This window comes from Schistocerca piceifrons, chromosome 7 (assembly GCF_021461385.2).
Source record: "Schistocerca piceifrons isolate TAMUIC-IGC-003096 chromosome 7, iqSchPice1.1, whole genome shotgun sequence".
NCBI lineage: Eukaryota > Metazoa > Arthropoda > Insecta > Orthoptera > Acrididae > Schistocerca > Schistocerca piceifrons.
In genome coordinates this window covers 133,120,344-133,138,132 of record NC_060144.1, presented here as the reverse complement: position 1 = coordinate 133,138,132, position 17,789 = coordinate 133,120,344, and positions in this window count along the sequence as shown.

The window sequence follows — 17,789 nt, the reverse complement described above, 5'->3', positions numbered from 1 at the left end:
ATGCGAAGAAAAAAAGTGTAGTGAAAAGGAAGTTTCGATCGCAATACTCGCGGTTAAAGTGGCGTGTGTAGAAATTAAAATTGTGCAAAGCAGTGCTACCTTACAAGTGTCAGCGAGCCTAAACAAGTGACATCGAAAATTGAAGCTTGTATCGTCAAACGACCCATGGCGTCACAATAGGAAAGGACAATGCCAAACAAGTTTGACATGGTACGCTTCTTACCTGGAGTTGCATCGACGGGATCGTCCTCCGCCTCGCACATAGTGTGGTGTGTTCTGCGGCGCACATATTCCAATGTACCTCGTCGTATCCAGTCTAAGTACTGGAAGGAACTACAAAAAGCACACGCATGCTGAGGTTCGGAAGTCTTGACGGTACCCGCACGTCGGTGTATATTCAGTGCACGGGCGCGTGCATTCAATCACCGTCGCCAGCTAACGGACGACCAAACAATGAGGCGCGAGTACCACCCGCCCATATTCAACACGGGCTAGCGAACAAAGCTCGTCGCCCCAGAATAAATACAGAAAGCAATACAAGGACTTAATTTTCACCTCTGACGAGGAAGGAAACATTTGTAAATAACGTTGTATTCATTGTATATTTTATTGTACAAACTTTACCACATGATGTCGTTTTCTCAGTATTAACCAAAACTTTGTATATTAGGATTAAGGCTTGTAAATATTAGCGTAAGTATACCAAAAACCTGACACACACTCAGTAATACAAAAGAATTCACAGTGCCATGAAAATGAGACAATAGAAATGAAGTTTGAAAATAAAAGACCCCCAAACCTATCAACTGCAAGGTCGATTACTGTATCCTGTCAACCAAATAAAATTTTCTAGTGACAGTATACAGTAGGGGGGCAGTTGTAATGACACATTCCGACGCAGAGACATACAATACCTTAAAGGCTGCGCCAAAGATTAAATTGAGAGGCATGTAGGTTATAATCTTTGTAATGTTCACAATGGATTCTCTTTTGTTTCATACTCCAAGAAGGAGCTAAGGGACACTTCCGATTGTTGCCTCGTGGAGGATGGACGTAATTTTTGGTGTCTGCGGAAAGGCAGCCATATTGTTAGTAATTATGGTTTGTGCGACGAGCAGAGCAAGTCTTATTGTCTTGTGAATAAAAAAATAGTGAGAAGTATCGAAGTGTTACGAAAATTATTTAAAGCAACGTAGCATTGTATTCCTTGGTTTCCACCGCCTTCGTGAAGTGAACCGATGCCGACTTAGGAAGATACACACGGTCAACAAAGAGAAGAACTTCGATGGTGACTGATAAATTAATATTGTGGCAGAAGGACTAATTCTACGTCTAAGGTGAGAACTCTGATTAAATCAACAATGACGTAGAATTCAAAATGTAATTAATCGGAATGGTAAATCATATTACAGGCATATTTCACGCAGCACTGTATTTGTCCGCATTCAAGCCGGTCAATACAATCCGTAAAAAAGCCTTTCAAAAATTCTAAAGTTAAAAAACAATAAAATCAAAATGTTTTTTATTTATTTCGCCACAGTAGAACGCCAGTTTTCTTTCTCCTGATAATGACATCCTCTTGAGTAGTCCCCGCTCGGAGATCCGAATGGGGGAGTATTTTACCTCCGGAATATTTTACCCAAGAGGACGCCATCATCCTTTAACCATACAGTAAAGCTGCATACCCTCGTGAAAAATGACGGCTGTAGTTTCCCCTTGCTTTCAGCCGTTCGCAGTACCAGCACAGCAAGGCCGTTTTGGTTAATGTTACAAGGCCAGATCAGTCAGTCATCCAGACTGTTGCCCGTGCAACTACTGAAAAGGCTGCTGCCCCTCTTCATGAACCACACGTTTGTCTGGCCTCTCAACAGATACCCCTCCATTGTGGTTGCACCTACGGTACGGCTATCTGTATCGCTGAGGCACGCAAGCCTCCCCACCAACGGCAAGGTCCATGGTTCATGGGGGGAGGGTCCTCTACATATTCCATCGATATTGCGGAAGGTAGGGGCCAGTCATATGACAATGCAAGCAATATGTCAGGAATCTACAATGGTTTGCAGGCACGCATTAAAGAAAGAAATGCGAAAGTGCATTATGTGCCTTGTGCAGCACATTCTTTGAATTTAGTCGGCACCATTGCTGCAAGCTGTTATCGGGAAGGATGTTCATTTTTCAATGTAGTGCAAAAACCTTTGTAATTTTTTCTCTCATTCTACACAGTGCTGAGATAAACTTCTCTTTTTCATGAAACCAGGAACCAAAACGGTAAAAAGTTTATCAAAAACACGTTGTGCAGCAAGAGGGGAAGCGTGTGTAAGTCTACATGAAAAGTGGGAGGACGTTATCAATGACCTCACACATACTGCCAATAATACGTTTGAAAAACGACTTGTGCGAAATGAGATTTCAGCTTTATTGAATAAACACTGCCAATAATACGTTTGAAAAACCAGTTGGCGAAATGAGGCTTCAGCTTTGTTGAAACAGTATTCATGATGACAGTTTGCAAGGGCATGCTCAAGAGGTGTAATAGTGTAAATCTGAAATTGCAACGTGTAAATATTTATACTAAAACAGTGTATGAATAATATGAATCACTTGTAGGATGTATTACATCTATTTGTGGCATGTTCGACTAATATGAAAATAAATCCATAAAGACTGTGACTGATATCGACTATGAATGCACCTATAAAAGATGACAAAAACTCAAATTTCATGATGACGAAGAACCGGACTCTGCAGAAGTTTCTCTGACTGGAACGGAAAACTTTAGAGTCGAAACATTTCTCGCAGTACTCGACAACTTGTACGTCGAATTAGTGAGGAGGAAGGAAAGCTGTAGAACACTGTTGCACTCCTTCACAGTTTGCAGTAACCTTAAGAACAGTTCATCTGACGATGTTGTTGAACGTGTACCAAAACTCCAAGCGTCATATGACACAGATTTGGAGCCTCCCTTCCCAAGTTAATGTGTATATTTCGCGGAACTTTTGAAATCTTCTGAGATTAGTGATACACCGTCCGCCCCGATAGCTGAGTGGTCAGCGTGACGGAGTGCCGTCCTACGGGCACGTGTTCGATTCCCGGCTAGGTTGGCGATTTTCTCCACTCAGGGACTGGGTGTTCTGATGTCTTCATCATCATTTCATCCCCATCCATCGCGCAGGTCGCCCAATGTGGCGTCGAGTGTAATAAGACCTGCACCACGGCAGCCGGACCTGCCCCGCAAGAGGCCTCCCGGCCTATGACGCCAAACGCTCATTTCAGTGATACACCAGTTGAAAAGAGTACATTTTTACGAAAAGAGAGGTTACAGTCCGTGTTTCCTAATGCTAAAATTGCTCTTAGAATATTTCTATGTATAGCACTCACAAATTGTTCAGCAGAACGCTCGTTTTCCGCTCTTAAATGACTAAAATCGTACCTACGCTCTACGTTGTCTGAGGAGAGACTGAACGCCTTGTTCATCCTTCACATCGAAGCCGACCTCGTAACTGATAACCGTCTGCCGTGTGCCGTAATGAACTGTTCCAGAATCATAGTGTGTGGTTTACTTCCTCGCAAGCTGTATCCACCTTAAACAAAATCACGCAAATGGAAATATCTCCTGTCATTTTCTTTAACACTCAATTGTGATCGGATAAGGACGGTGGTAGCAGGCTTTGAGTGAGGCTGGAAGCTAGTAGTCCGGACCTCCACATTGGCGGCAGGTGTGTGATGGTCGCCTCCCTGAGAACCCCTGTGACTACTCGGGGATCCGGTCCTGCATCTGCGACTGGGTAGGTCTATTTGAGATGACCGCAGCCCACCCTGAATGGGGAAGACCCCAGAAAATGTGGGCTACACATCGGAAGTCACCCTTGAACCAGACTGGGAATACGCACCCAAAAGGTCACTCCTTATACTGCGGACGAAAACCAAAGAAGAATGAAATGATAATGACCACAGGAACATCGAATATCAGGATCCTCTTGGACGTGAACAGTGACAGGCCAGAGAGAAGAACCGCTTTTATCAGCCATGAACTAGCTGGGCTAGATATAGATACAGCTGCCTTGGGTGAGACTAGATTATGATGTGAAGGACACAACAGTGAGGCAAGCTCAGGGTACGCCATCTTCTGGGAAGAATAGGATGCAGAAGAGCCACGCATGCATGGTGTAGGATTTGCCGTAAAAATAACATTAGTGATTGCACATCGTCTCACACCTGTTTCAATCAATGAAAGGCTCATGACTCTTAGAATACCCTCTGGTTTAGACAGCTTCATCACCTTCGTCTCTGCATATGCTAATACTTTAGATAGCGATGAAGATTCAAAGAATCAGTTCTACCACCAGCTGAACAGTACTCTCTCTAAGATACCTGTTAAAGATAAATTAATCCTATCGGGTGACTTCAATGCCAGAGTGGGAAGGGACTACCGTTTTTGGGTAAACAAGGGGACCGAAAGTGCAGTGCAAATGGGCTATTACATCTCGGTCTAAGTGCTGAGCACGACCTCTTCATCATCAGTACGCAATTCTCCTTGCCTAACCGCTATAACACCACATGGATGCACCCACGCTCTGAACATTGGCATCTTATAGACTATGCCATCACTCGACAGAGTGACAACAAAGACATTCTCATCACAAAAACAGTTTGAAACATCGATGATTGCTGGACTGATCATAAAATTTTAGTTAGCCGTCTGAGGTTACCAAAGTATTGTAAGCCACGATCCCATTTCTCAAACCCCCGCGCAGAAAACTCAGCATCAACAACCTGCAGAACAAAGACGTTCGCTCACACTTCCAAGACGAGCTGTCAGAACAACTCCACAAATCTCCGGCAGTCAAAGATGATGTCGAACAAGAATGGACCGCATTAAAGAACATCATTAAAGAGACTGCTGAGAATGCTATTGGATTTCGTGTGCGGAAGAGAAGTGACTGGTTTGACGATAGCAATGAAGAAATCCAAGTCATCATCAGTGCAAAGCGGTATGCTTACTTAGCCCTTGCTCAAGATCCGTCCTGCCCATAATAGAAAACACACTTTCAAGAGCTCAAGCAGAAATGTCAGAGTGAAATACGAGCATTCAAGAACAAATCGCGGCAACAAGAAACCTCGGAACTCCAAAATCTTTCCGATGCCAGGGACCTGCGTGGCTTCTCCGCTGGAATTAAAGAGCTTTATGGACCCATCCGCTCCTCATCAGGAACACTAAAAGCTGCTGACATCACCACTATTCTCACTGAAAGTCAGCACATCTCAAATCGTTGGAAAGAGCGCTTCAGCTCACTGTTGAACTGCTCTTCTACTGCCGCTTGAGACTTTCTCAAACATGTTCCACAGCATCCTCCACAACCCTGGATGGCTGATCTTCCAACTTTTCAAGAATTCAGCAAGGCCCTTGCTAGTGTGAAACCAGGAAAGGCTCCTGTACCTGACAACATCCCACTGGAACTCGTTCAGGGTGGAGTCTTGCCTCTAAAAACTAGGGTCTTCTCACTCATACTATTAATGTGGGAAACCAGTAAGGTACCACCCGACATGAAAAACACTGTTGGTTCTAAATGGTTCAAATGGCTCTGAGCACTATGGGACTCAAGTGCTGTGGTCATAAGTCCCCTAGAACTTAGAACTACTTAAACCTAACTAACCTAAGGACATCACACACATCCATGCCCGAGGCAGGATTCGAACCTGCGACCGTAGCAGTCGCGCGGTTCCGGACTGAGCGCCTTAACCGCGAGACCACCGCGGCCGGCAAAAAACACAGTTGTTCACATGGTTTTTTTTATTAGTTTCCTCCCCACAGGAAACAAACCGTTGGTCTGAAAAATTACCACTTCCTGACACTGATGTGGGTGTACCAACTAAAAAAAATTGTGATTTCGCCTAAACAGGTCATTCCAAAGGATTTAAATATGCTAAATCTCATGTTGGTAAATTGTCGCAGTGTCTGTATCACGATCCCCGAGTTACTCTCTGAAATAAACGGTAGTAATGGCAATATTGTATTAGGTACCGTAAGCTGGTTGAAACCAGACGTAAATACCAGCGAAATTTTGAACTCGGATTGGACAGTGTTTAGGAAGGACAGGACTGATGCTATGGGAGGTGATGTGTTCATTGCAGTTAAAAGCTGTTTAAACGCAGTTGAGATCGATACTGGGTCAGACTGTGAAATAGTCTGGATAAAGCTGTCAATCAGACAAGGCGTGACCATTGTATTAGGATGTTTTTATAAACCACCAGCATCCGCAACAAACGTCGCACAACGTTTCAGGGAAAGTCTTGAGTACATAGGAAGTAAATATCCAAATTATTCATTAGTTATAGGTGGGGACTTTAATCTGTCGCCCAGTGACTGGGAAAATTACACGTTTATCACAGGGGGCAGAAGCAAGGCCTCATGTGAAGTTATTCTTGGAGCCCTCAACACAGAACCCTTTATGAGGAAGTTAATCTAGAAGAAGATATTAGCGACAATAATATCGTTGTGTCTTCTATGTCAGCGGAAGTTGCAAAAAATCCAAAGAAACAGCGCAGAGTTTTCTTGTTTGGAAAACCAAATAAAAGCGTCATTAATGAATATCTTCATAGTCAGCTCCAAGTATTCACCGCGGGAGACAAAGATACTGAGCATCTTTGGTCGGAATTTAAAAGTATTGTCTACAACGTGCTAGAGAAATATGTGCCTAGCAAAAATATAGGGAACGGAAATGATCCAGCCAGCCAGAGTGGCCGAGCGGTTCTAGGCGCTACAATCTGGAACCGCACGACTGCTATGGTCGCAGGTTCGAATGCTGCCTCGGGCATGGATATGTGTGATGTCCTTAGGTTAGTTAGGTTTAAGAAGTTCTAAGTTCTAGGCGACTGATGACCTCAGAAGTTAGGTCCCATAGTGCTCAGAGCCATTTGAACCATTTGAAATGACCCACCTTGGTTCAACAAACATATTAGGAAGTTGCTGAGAAAGCAGAGAATTTTGTACAGTCGTTTTAAACGTAGTCACTGCCGCGCTGACAAACAGAAATTATGCGAAATGAAAGCAGCTGTCAAAAGGTCAATGAGAGAGTCTTTTAACGAATTTGAAAGAAATATCTTATCTGCAGTTTAAAAAATAACCCGAAAAAGTTTTGGTCGTACATTAAATCTATGAATGCTACAAATAATTCAATGCCTTCTCTTGTTGACAGTATGGGTAATGTAACGGATGATGATACACTGAAGGTTGAAATTCTATAACTAGCTTTCAAAACTCGTTTACGACAGAGGACTGCAGCACCATTCTCCCTTTCAATTATCGAACAAACGATGGATAGTGTATCTGGAATTGTCGAACAGTTAAAAATCCTTAGACTCCAGGAAGGCATCTGACCCAGACGGTATCCCCGTTGACTATGCTACAAATATAGCACCATTCTTATCCATCATCTGTCAGAGAACAGTGGAAGGTTCCGCGGGACTGGAAGAAGGCCCAGGTCATAGCAGTTTATAAAAAGGGTAGAAAATAGCATGCACATAATTACCAGCCAATTTGTTGTAGACTCATGGAACATGTGTTCAGACATAATGACTTTTCTAGACTCTGAGAAGCTCATCTGCAGAAACCAGCACGGTTTTAGGAAACAGCGGTCATGCAAGACACAGCTGGCCCTCTTTGTGCATAATATACAACAGGTTCTTGATACCGGCTCCCAGGTTGATGCCATATGCCTCGACTTCCGAAAGGCGTCCAACTCAATTCCACACTGTCTCTTGCTCCAAGAAGTGCGCGCTTACGGTCTATCCGATGACGTATGCGGTTGGATAGCAATTTTTCTAGCAGACAGAGAGCAGTATGTTGTCTTGAATGGGGAGACTTCAACAGAAACAAGCATAACACGATTTACATAAACGATCTAGTTGATGGTATTGACAGCGGCATTACACTGTTTGCCGATGATGCTGTAGTCTACAGGAAAGTAGTATAACACGAAAGTTGTGAACAAATCAATGAGGATTTGCAGAAAATAAATGCGTGGTGTAATGACTGGCAGTTATCTCTTAATATTAGCAATTGTAACCTACTGCGTATAACAAAGAGAAAATCCCCATTAATGCACGAGTACTAATTAAATGTCCAGCCTTTGGAAGCGGTAACATCCGTCAAGTATCTGGATGTGACTATTCGAAATGATATCAAATGGAACGATCAGATTACACAATCAACGGGTAACGCGAAATCTAGAGTGCGGTTTGTTGCTAGAATCCTGAAGCGATGCAGTCCTTCAACAAAGGAAATTGCTTACAATACTTTAGTTCATCCAGTCTTAGGGTATTGTTCGTCTGTGTGGGACCCTTACCAGTTGGGTCTGATTCAAGAGATTGAGAAGGTCCAAAGAAGAGCGGCAAGGTTTTCTCATAGAAATTTTGGAGTGGGGCACACTTGCAGATAGACGACGCGCTAAACGCAGAATCCGATCTTCGCCGAGGATGTAGAGCATATATTATCACCACCAACTTTCAAATCGTGCAATGATCACCATTCTAAGATAAGGGAAATTAGAGCTCGTACTGCGGCGTTCAGACAGTCGTTTTTCCCTCGCGCGACCCGCAAGTGGAACAGGGGGAGGGGGGGGGGGGGGGGAGGGAATATGACACTGGCGCGAATAATGCCCTCCGCCACATACCGCTAGCTAGCGGAGTATATATGTATATGTAGATATACAAGAAAGGCGATAGAAACATCTGTGGTAACTACCGTGGAATATTCTTGCTCTCTGTCGCTGGTAAAATTTTTGCCAGAATCCTTTTAAATCGCCTTCAGACACTTTCAGAGACGGTGCTTCCTGAGTTTCAATGCGGGTTTTGCCCATCAAGAGGGACGATTGACGTGATTTTCTGTGCACAACAACTGCAAGAGAAGTGCAGAGAACAACGAAAGCCTTTAGTATTAGTTTTTACGACCTAGAAAAGGCCTTTGATACAATTCCCAAAGAAGATATATGGATGGTCTTAAAATGTTTCGGCTGCCCTGAACATTTCGTTCACCTGATTAAAGCTCTCCATGATGAGATAACTAATGAATTCCCAATAATGAGTGGGCTCAAACAAGAATGCGTTCTTGCACAAAAATTATTTGCCTTGTACCTGGCAGGTATGCTTTATGAGACATCTGTAAACAACGCTGGGGTAGAACTAAAGTACGGGTTCGATGGAGGATTATTTAACCAAATGTTGATGGTGTTGAGACAGCAACCAGCCAAGAATTTATTTTAAGCTCCTTTATTCAAAGGGTACCGTTACTGGTTTCGAATCATTACGATTCATCGTCAGATGGCTTTCATGCTTTCATTAACACAAGTGCTGCGTTTTTACTGATTAGTTATGCTTAAAAAATAGTACATAATTATAAACACGTCACAAAGATGGTTGAGTTACAAATTTGCATTAGGATGTGACTTTCTTGACGACGACATCCTCCTGAGTAGTCCCCGTCCGGAGATCCAATAGGGGGCTGTTTCACCTCCAGAATATTTTACCCAAGTGGATGGTATCGTCATTTAACCACACAGTGGAGCTGCATGCTCTCGTGAGAAATCATCGCTGTAGTTTCTCCTTCCTTTCAGCCGTTCGCAGTACCACCACAGCAAGGCCGTTTTGGATAGTGTTACACGGCCATATCAGTCAATCATCCAGACAGTTGCACCTGCAACTACTAAAAAGGCTGCTGCTCCTCTTCTGGAACCACACGTCTGTCTGGCCTTCGCTGCAGTTGCACCTACGGTACAGCTGTTTGTATCGCGATGAGCGCAAGCCACCCCACCATCGCCAACGTCCGTGATTCATGCGGGGGAAAAATGTATGATTATATAATTTAATTAACAAATCAGTCTTACGTAGTTGCTAAACAGTTTTAATTTAAATATTCCGCAAAACTTCAGAAACGTTGCCTCCCTTCACCAGTAGATGGCTGCACTTGAGAAACGTTCAAACTTCGCTTGCTGTACCATAATGTAAAACGCAACAGAGGCTCAGATTAATTAATTATCAAATCTGTGATCCTTGTCAAATGTTAGAATATCCTAAAACGTCTGCTAAAGTGCATCAACAATACAAAAATTGCAATGTTTACATCGAATATCACAATTTTTTAGTCAAGTATAATTACGTTCTTTTCCACATGTATTCAAATTATTGTGTAAACTGTGGACTCTAAACTATCCTATTTCCGTGCCTAAACATGTGCTGTTTAAGAAAAATAACAGAAAGTTGACATTTAAAGTTAGGCCTGAAAGGTCGAAACTAACTTGAGCAGGATAAAATATTAGGTAAACACACAAACGAATAGGTGATCCGAATGTACTAATTGAAGTATACTTAGGTATACCGTTTTTCACTTCTTTCTTAGGGTGAGGGCAAAAATAATGTATCACTAGAAAAACATAATCGATTATAATGATCGGCAATTATTACAAATGATTAGACCTAGGCGAAATTAAGTATGAACCAAACTGATGTAAGTGGAACTGTGGCCCTCTAAATTGTTTACTGACTGGAACTAAGGCTCTGTAAAACATTAGTGCCCTATTTACTATAATCAGCGCCAAAACGTGATAAAAATACCGCCACACCAACACCAAATACAGTCAGTCACAATATTTTAGTAAGGAAGGTAAAATGCGTTTTATTACGACATATAAAATTGGAGAACGCTTGCTGTAATCACAGAGAGGCAGACAACACGACTATAAACGGCAGAGATATAACTTTGCCTTCAAACACTATGACATAGTCGATATTTTGAAAGTAAATTCTTTGATAAAATTATCTATCATCGTATGTCGAATACGAACACACACACGCACACACACACAAGGTGCTTATTGTATTACATAAGCACGATTAGAGATCTCTACAAAAATTCGACAAAAAATGAACTTGTATTATTTCTCGAAATATATAAGATTTTGAACACCTTCCAAAGACAATGGACCTTCAAATTAAATATTTTGACATCTAAACAGTCCGTGCTATTTTTAAAAACCCACACAGCTTACTTTTTGACGCTAATTGTAAAAACAGTACTGGTTAACAACGAGAGTGCGGTTGCTGTAGCACAGTTTTCAAGCTCTATGAAGACTCATATTAAATATATCCCCAAATAAATTGTCTGTACACCTTACTAAATAAACACAGAGTATTTATTGACAATACTTCAATAACAAATGTATTTGTTGACAACAGTAGTTCGATCTGAATACGTGTTAAATTCCTCTAAATATGTAAAAATTGGTTGCAGAAACACGCACAACAGCAGTACTGCAGGTCGAACGTGCAACTATAAATGCTCCGAGAACTGCCGATATTACTCTTATGTATAAAACTCAGTGGAAGTTCGGTATTCCTACTACATTTCGCAGACACAATCGACCTTCAAATGAAATATTTCCGCACCTAAATTCTCTGCGTAAGTTATTAAAATACATACAGCTCGCTTACTGACAACATTAAATTCATCTAGAGCACTACTGCAGATCTAACTTACAGCCTAAGGGGATTGAGATTTACCAAAGGAAGCGATGACAACAGTGTAAAAAAAAGTTCACCGTACATCTTAGAGTGCATAGTAATATGATCAGAATGCCTACAACCGACACAGTAACAGAATGTGGTCATCCTCTGATGTAACGCAGTGGAAACTTCAGGTGGGTGGGGAGAACTGTATTCCCTAAGTGATTGGGTATAATGTTTCCTCATTAAAGCAAGCATTATAGCCTTTCATTCCTTATACATATTATAATGTTGTTGCCTCATTAAAGTAAGCATTACGGAGAGATAGAGAAAAAAATACAGTGATGTATAAACGAGAGAGATGATGATGATGATGATGATGATAGAGATATGTAAATATTGTATGTAATTCTTTTTTGTGTTGTGTGCACGTAAGTGCGATAATAATTAATGACAAGGCAGATTTGATAACATCCAAGCACCATTGTCCTGCATACTATTAGGTGGAGAATGATGGTCAATGTAGAGTGGAGAATTGCGGGCAGTGGAGAGAGTAATGGTCAGTGGAACACGATGGTCGGTCCAGAGAATCATGGCCAATAGAAAAAGTGATGATCAGTTGAGAATGGATGTTTGAACAATAGACAGAGAACAGTACACGGTGAATGGTAATAGGTGAATATTAAGTGGCTAATGGTAAAAGGTGAATTGTAAACAGTGAACAACGAACTTTAAATCGTAAATGGCGAACAATAAACTGTGAATGTCAAACTCGTGAATGATAAGTGGTTTATACTAAATGGCGAATGAGTAATAATAATGGATTAGACAAGTGTACAACACCGTTACTGTCAAAAGCACTAAATTTTGCAACAGTTCCTAACACACTACCCCAATGGGAGTTCACTAGCAGCATTGAGCAAGCCATTCAGAGACTTCCGTCTGACACCACCGAAGAGGTGAGGAGAGAGACTTGCAGGGACCTTGATAAAGCAAAAATGCCGAAAACTAACATCTTTGAAGCAGAATGCAGGGCGATATGTGACCTCCGAGCAGTAGACACTGTGGGGCGGCTGGTGGGAATGATTGTTATTAAACTGTTTTGTATTACGTAAGATTGAAAAGATGCATTTCCCGGCCGATTAACCATAGGTGGGGCGGCGGGTGGAATTAATTGTTATATAAATGCTCCTTTTATTTATGCTGTCTTTTGCCGTTCTCAACACTGGCTCTCTAACTACAATATTGGCAACCAGAAAGTGATTAGCAAAACGTGAAGCCTGTAATTAGAATTTCAAGTGCCCACTTCATCTGAGAAATACACTTATAGCTACAGCTTATAGCTCTGAGGAATTAGGAGATTGTCTGGTATTCATAATCAAAAACGATTCTCTAAAAATGTTCACTATATTCTGAAAGTCACAGACCAAAAAAGAATCCACACAATCCAATTACCAGAGCAGTTCAGAGTCTAATGCGCTGATGCAATTATAACTGTTCAAATTAAATTTTTAAGTGAATGCTCGCCATAATTTGATGATAATGTTCATCAAACACCACGCTAAATAATGGTAGAATGTTTGTCCCGCGGCGGCACGTGAAAATACGACATACGAAACTGAAGATAGATCATTAAAGTCATCCCAGAATTAACACTTCACTCGAAAACGATTTCATGGTTACGCGTATCCCGAGTAACTTATTACGGCATCCGAGGCTCTTTATAGCAATGATACCGATGTGACGCGACTCCCGACACAGGTTGTGCGCTAATCAGCGTCTGGAGAGAACTGGGGCCTTTTTCTCTCATGCAGCGTTCTTATATATAAAGTCGCGGTGCGGATGGTTAAGGGAACGCCTGATCAAATCGGCTCTCCCGATTAGCCGCTGGGCTAGTAATGCACCACTTCAAGTTATTGAATAAATCATTGCTTCCTTTGCTGATGGCCGATGAAGCTCACAATTTAAATGTGCAATCAGCACATAGGTAAGTAATCGTAATAAAAGTCTGACGTGGCTAAGTCAAATAATTTGGGCGAGAGAATTAATTTAATTACCCTATACGCAGTAGACGAGCTCTGAACTTGCTCTTTGGAGATACGCTATCGTTATAGTTTTATAGTTATTCAAATGAAACTTCTCACATCTTTATGATTATAGCGGATCTCCCTTCTACTTAAATTTAAACATCCTAGCCTTATTTATTCGCCTACTTAATCTATCTTGCTTCCTTAATTTCTAAGACAAAAACCAGAAAATTATGAATTTCTACTAAAATTTTAATTTGTGAGATCCAAAATACTGTTTCTACTAAATTATTATGACAAAGGAAGCTAAATATAAATTTTTAAGTTTCTAGCTCTTTTCTGTTGCGCCAATGATTTTTACAGAAAAACATCCAAATTTCGAAAATGGTTAAAGTTATTGAGCTGATATTCAACACATATTGATTTAGTATTACTCCTGACATGCTGGAAACGTTTCAGGTTATTTACTTGATTTTTAAAGTATTGCGCAACATTTATGACGTCAGATCTAGTTACAGCGGACTAGGCTGGCACACAATGGAAAGACTGATGTGAATTTTATATGGCATGAGTAGGCTGCTTCCCTACAACATGGTCGTCTTAGCAGCTGATAAAGACAATGTGACGATAATGCTACGATCAATTGACTACTGAAAGAAGATTGAGACACTATTGCAAGACCCATGCAAGTAGAAATGGATCCTAAACCAACGGTCACAAGGAAGGCCATTCCACTCCCAAACAACTCAGGAATGGACAAGGATACTGTTGTGGGTGAGGTGCCAGGAGGTGCCGTATTAAAACTCGGCGAGAACTATCCAAATGATTTATTTGCTTACACTACAGTACTCTGTTCACCTCGGTCTGCGTCACAGGGCCCCGTAATTCTGAGGAAGCACCCCAGTGCAATGCAATGCTGTGTCCTGCCGGCCCTGGCTGGCCTGCTGAGTTCCAATGATGTCAGGATGGCTGTGCCAGCAGCTGACTCATCGGCCACTGTCCCCGTTGACTCCACCCTGCTTCGCCGAGAGCTGTAGGCTGGCCTCACTGCTGCTTCTTCCTTGCTGGCATAGCTGAGAACGTGGCGGCAACGAGCGCCCGCGATCTGGCATCTGAATCTGCGGCCCTCGCCTCGGCAGTCTCCAGTGTGTGTCGGGACCCGAGACAACTGCCTGCGGTAGCAAGCCGAAGAGTGGCTCGCCGCTGGCTGGATGTGGACCCCGTGTTGGCCTCAGAGGGTCGAACCAATGACCCACCATGGACTGGGATGCGGTCGCCCCATCTGTTGCTGCGTGTAACCTGGCGGAGTGATACACCCCGCCATCCAGGAGAGCTGCCACACTTGAATGAATCTCGTTAGGAAACGGCACCTATTTACACTCGGCTATGCACCTCTGTTTTGCCAAGCATGTCGCTTCACGTCACGTATGCATAACACTTAGGTTGGCCAGTGGCCCTCTTCTGCCTGTGACTTGCGCCATGGAAATTGCTGTGTGCGCCATCTCTGTTAGTTCTATGCCACTGTGGCCTCTATTTGCCTTCGCAACTGCTGGTATGCGTAACTTACTGCAATCCGGCCCGCACCTGGCTGTTACTCGTGCTCTGAATATCGCACAAACTAACTTTCCCTATCCTAAACGGTAGTGCCGCTACAATACGGTCAGAAGGCAGTACCCAAGAGCACCCAAACCACCACGGCTGTATGGCCGCCCAAAGATCCACAAGAAGCGAGTTCCACTACCTCCAATCTGGACACGATAAATTTACCAATATATGGGATAGCTAAACACTTGGCGCAGCTACCAAAGCCTCCCGAGGTTCACCGTTCACACTATGCCAGACACTCAGTGGAGTCTGTGACTGTGCTTCAGGAAATGTATCTGGACAAGGGTGTCCTCCTGGTCCGTTTCGATGTCACGTTGGTTTTCACTTGACATTACTAGGGAGACGCTTCGACCAAGACACCGTGGAATTGCTCCGTAACGCGCAAACACTACCACCTGCTTCCAACGTGGTGGAAAGGTCTACCAACAGTTAGACGGAGGCGCAGCCGGCCAGAGTGGCCGAGCGGTTAAAGGCACTACAGTCTGGAACCGCACGACCGCTACGGTCGCAGGTTCGAATCCTGCCTCGGGCATGGATGTGTGTGATGTCCTTAGGTTAGTTAGGTTTAAGTAGTTCTAAGTTCTAGGGGACTTATGACCACAGCAGTTGAGTCCCATAGTGCTCAGAGCCATTTGAACCATTTTTGAACGGAGGCGCCATGGGGTTCCCCCTAGCGCCAGGCTTCACGAACCTATAGATGGCGCACTTCGAGGGGACGACTCCTGAAACCGTTCGCCTAAAACTAAAGGCGTTCTGCCGATGTACGGACGACACATTCGGAGTGTGGCCGTATGTTGAAGAAAACCTGCAAGAATTTATTGACCACCTGAACAGCATATACGACAATATGAAGTTCTCTATAGAGGTAGAAGAAAATGGAGCCTAGCTTTCCTTGATATTCTGACATATAAGAAAGCTGATGTCATACTGGGACATTCTGTGCACAGAAAAGAGAAGCAACACCGACCTGTACCAAACACCAGCAGATATCACCATCCAGCACAAATCCGTCCTCACCACCTTGGTTTGCAGAGCACTAAAACATATGAGACAAGGGTAGTCTACTCACCGAACTGCGACATTTTGGAGAAATCTTTCGCTTTCTACTCGGTTCAAATGGCTCTGAGCACTATGGGACTTAACATCTATGGTCATCAGTCCCCTAGAACTTAGAACTACTTAAACCTAACTAACCTAAGGACATCACACAACACCCAGCCATCACGAGGCAGAGAAAATTCCTGACCCCGCCGGGAATCGAACCCGGGAACCCGGGCGTGGGAAGCGAGAACGTTACCGCACGACCACGAGATGCGGGCTTTCTACTCGGAGACACAGATAAGATGTGCTCACCAGCCAATCAATAAGAAGGAAGAAGACGAGCCGGAAGAAGGCGTCTGGCGTTCCTTCCATACGCTGAATCACCCACGGCCAATACTGTCAGGATTTCGGAGAAAAATGACATCATAACCACTTTTCCAGTCATCAACTAAAATAAACAAATTTTTTTTAAAAATGCTCTGCTGAAAGACAAACAGGACTACGGACATCTGGCAAACAATGAATTGCCCAGACGCAGCGGTGTATTTCACAGCGCCGCTCAGAGCATGTTGTAAAGTGGGCGTGTCATTTTGATTTTGCGACTTATCAATATCCACGTCAGAGAGACAGAGCAAGTTACATTATTGTTAAACAGTGTTTGATGTTGTTGTGGCACAGTCTCTGCGCAGTCTGATACATTCTTAGCTGGAGTGTGGTAGGTGATGGAGGTATTGAGTAGTGCTGTGTTGATTTGTGATTGTGTGTGTCAGGTGAAGAAAGATTTACTCTGAAGGACAGCAAGGATGAATATCATTTATACAGGGTGTTACAAAAAGGTACGGCCAAACTTTCAGGAAACATTCCTCACACATGTTATGTGGACATGTGTCCGGAAATGTTTAATTTCCATGTTAGAGCTCATTTTAGTTTCGTCAGTATGTACTGTACTTCCTCGATTCACCGCCAGTTGGCCCAATTGAAGGAAGGTAATGTTGACTTCGGTGCTTGTGTTGACATGCGACTCATTGCTCTACAGTACTAGCATCAAGCACAAATGTGTCAATCCTCATTTCAGTGCAAATGTTCTCTTTCCGGATGAGGCTTCATTCCAACGTGACAAAATTGCCCCATGTCCTTACACCTACGCTCAATGGAGCACGTTATCATGATTTCATACGGGATACTCTACCTGTGCTGCTAGAACATGTGGCTTTACAAGTACGACACAACATGTGGTTCATGCACGATGGAGCTCCTGCACATTTCAGTCGAAGTGTTCGTACGCTTCTCAACAACAGATTCGGTGACCGATGGATTGGTAGAGGCGGACCAATTCCATGGCCTCCACGCTCTCCTGACCTCAACCCTCTTGACTTTCATTTATGGGGGCATCTGAAAGCTCTTGTCTACGCAACCCCGGTACCAAATGTAGAGACTCTTCGTGCTCGTATTGTGGATGGCTGTGATACAATACGCCATTCTCCAGGGCTGCATCAGCGCATCAGGGATTCCATGGGACGGAGGGTGGATGCATGTATCTTCGCTAACGGAGGACATTTTGAACATTTCCTGTAACAAAGTGTTTGAAGTCACGCTGGTACTTTCTGTTGCTGTGTGTTT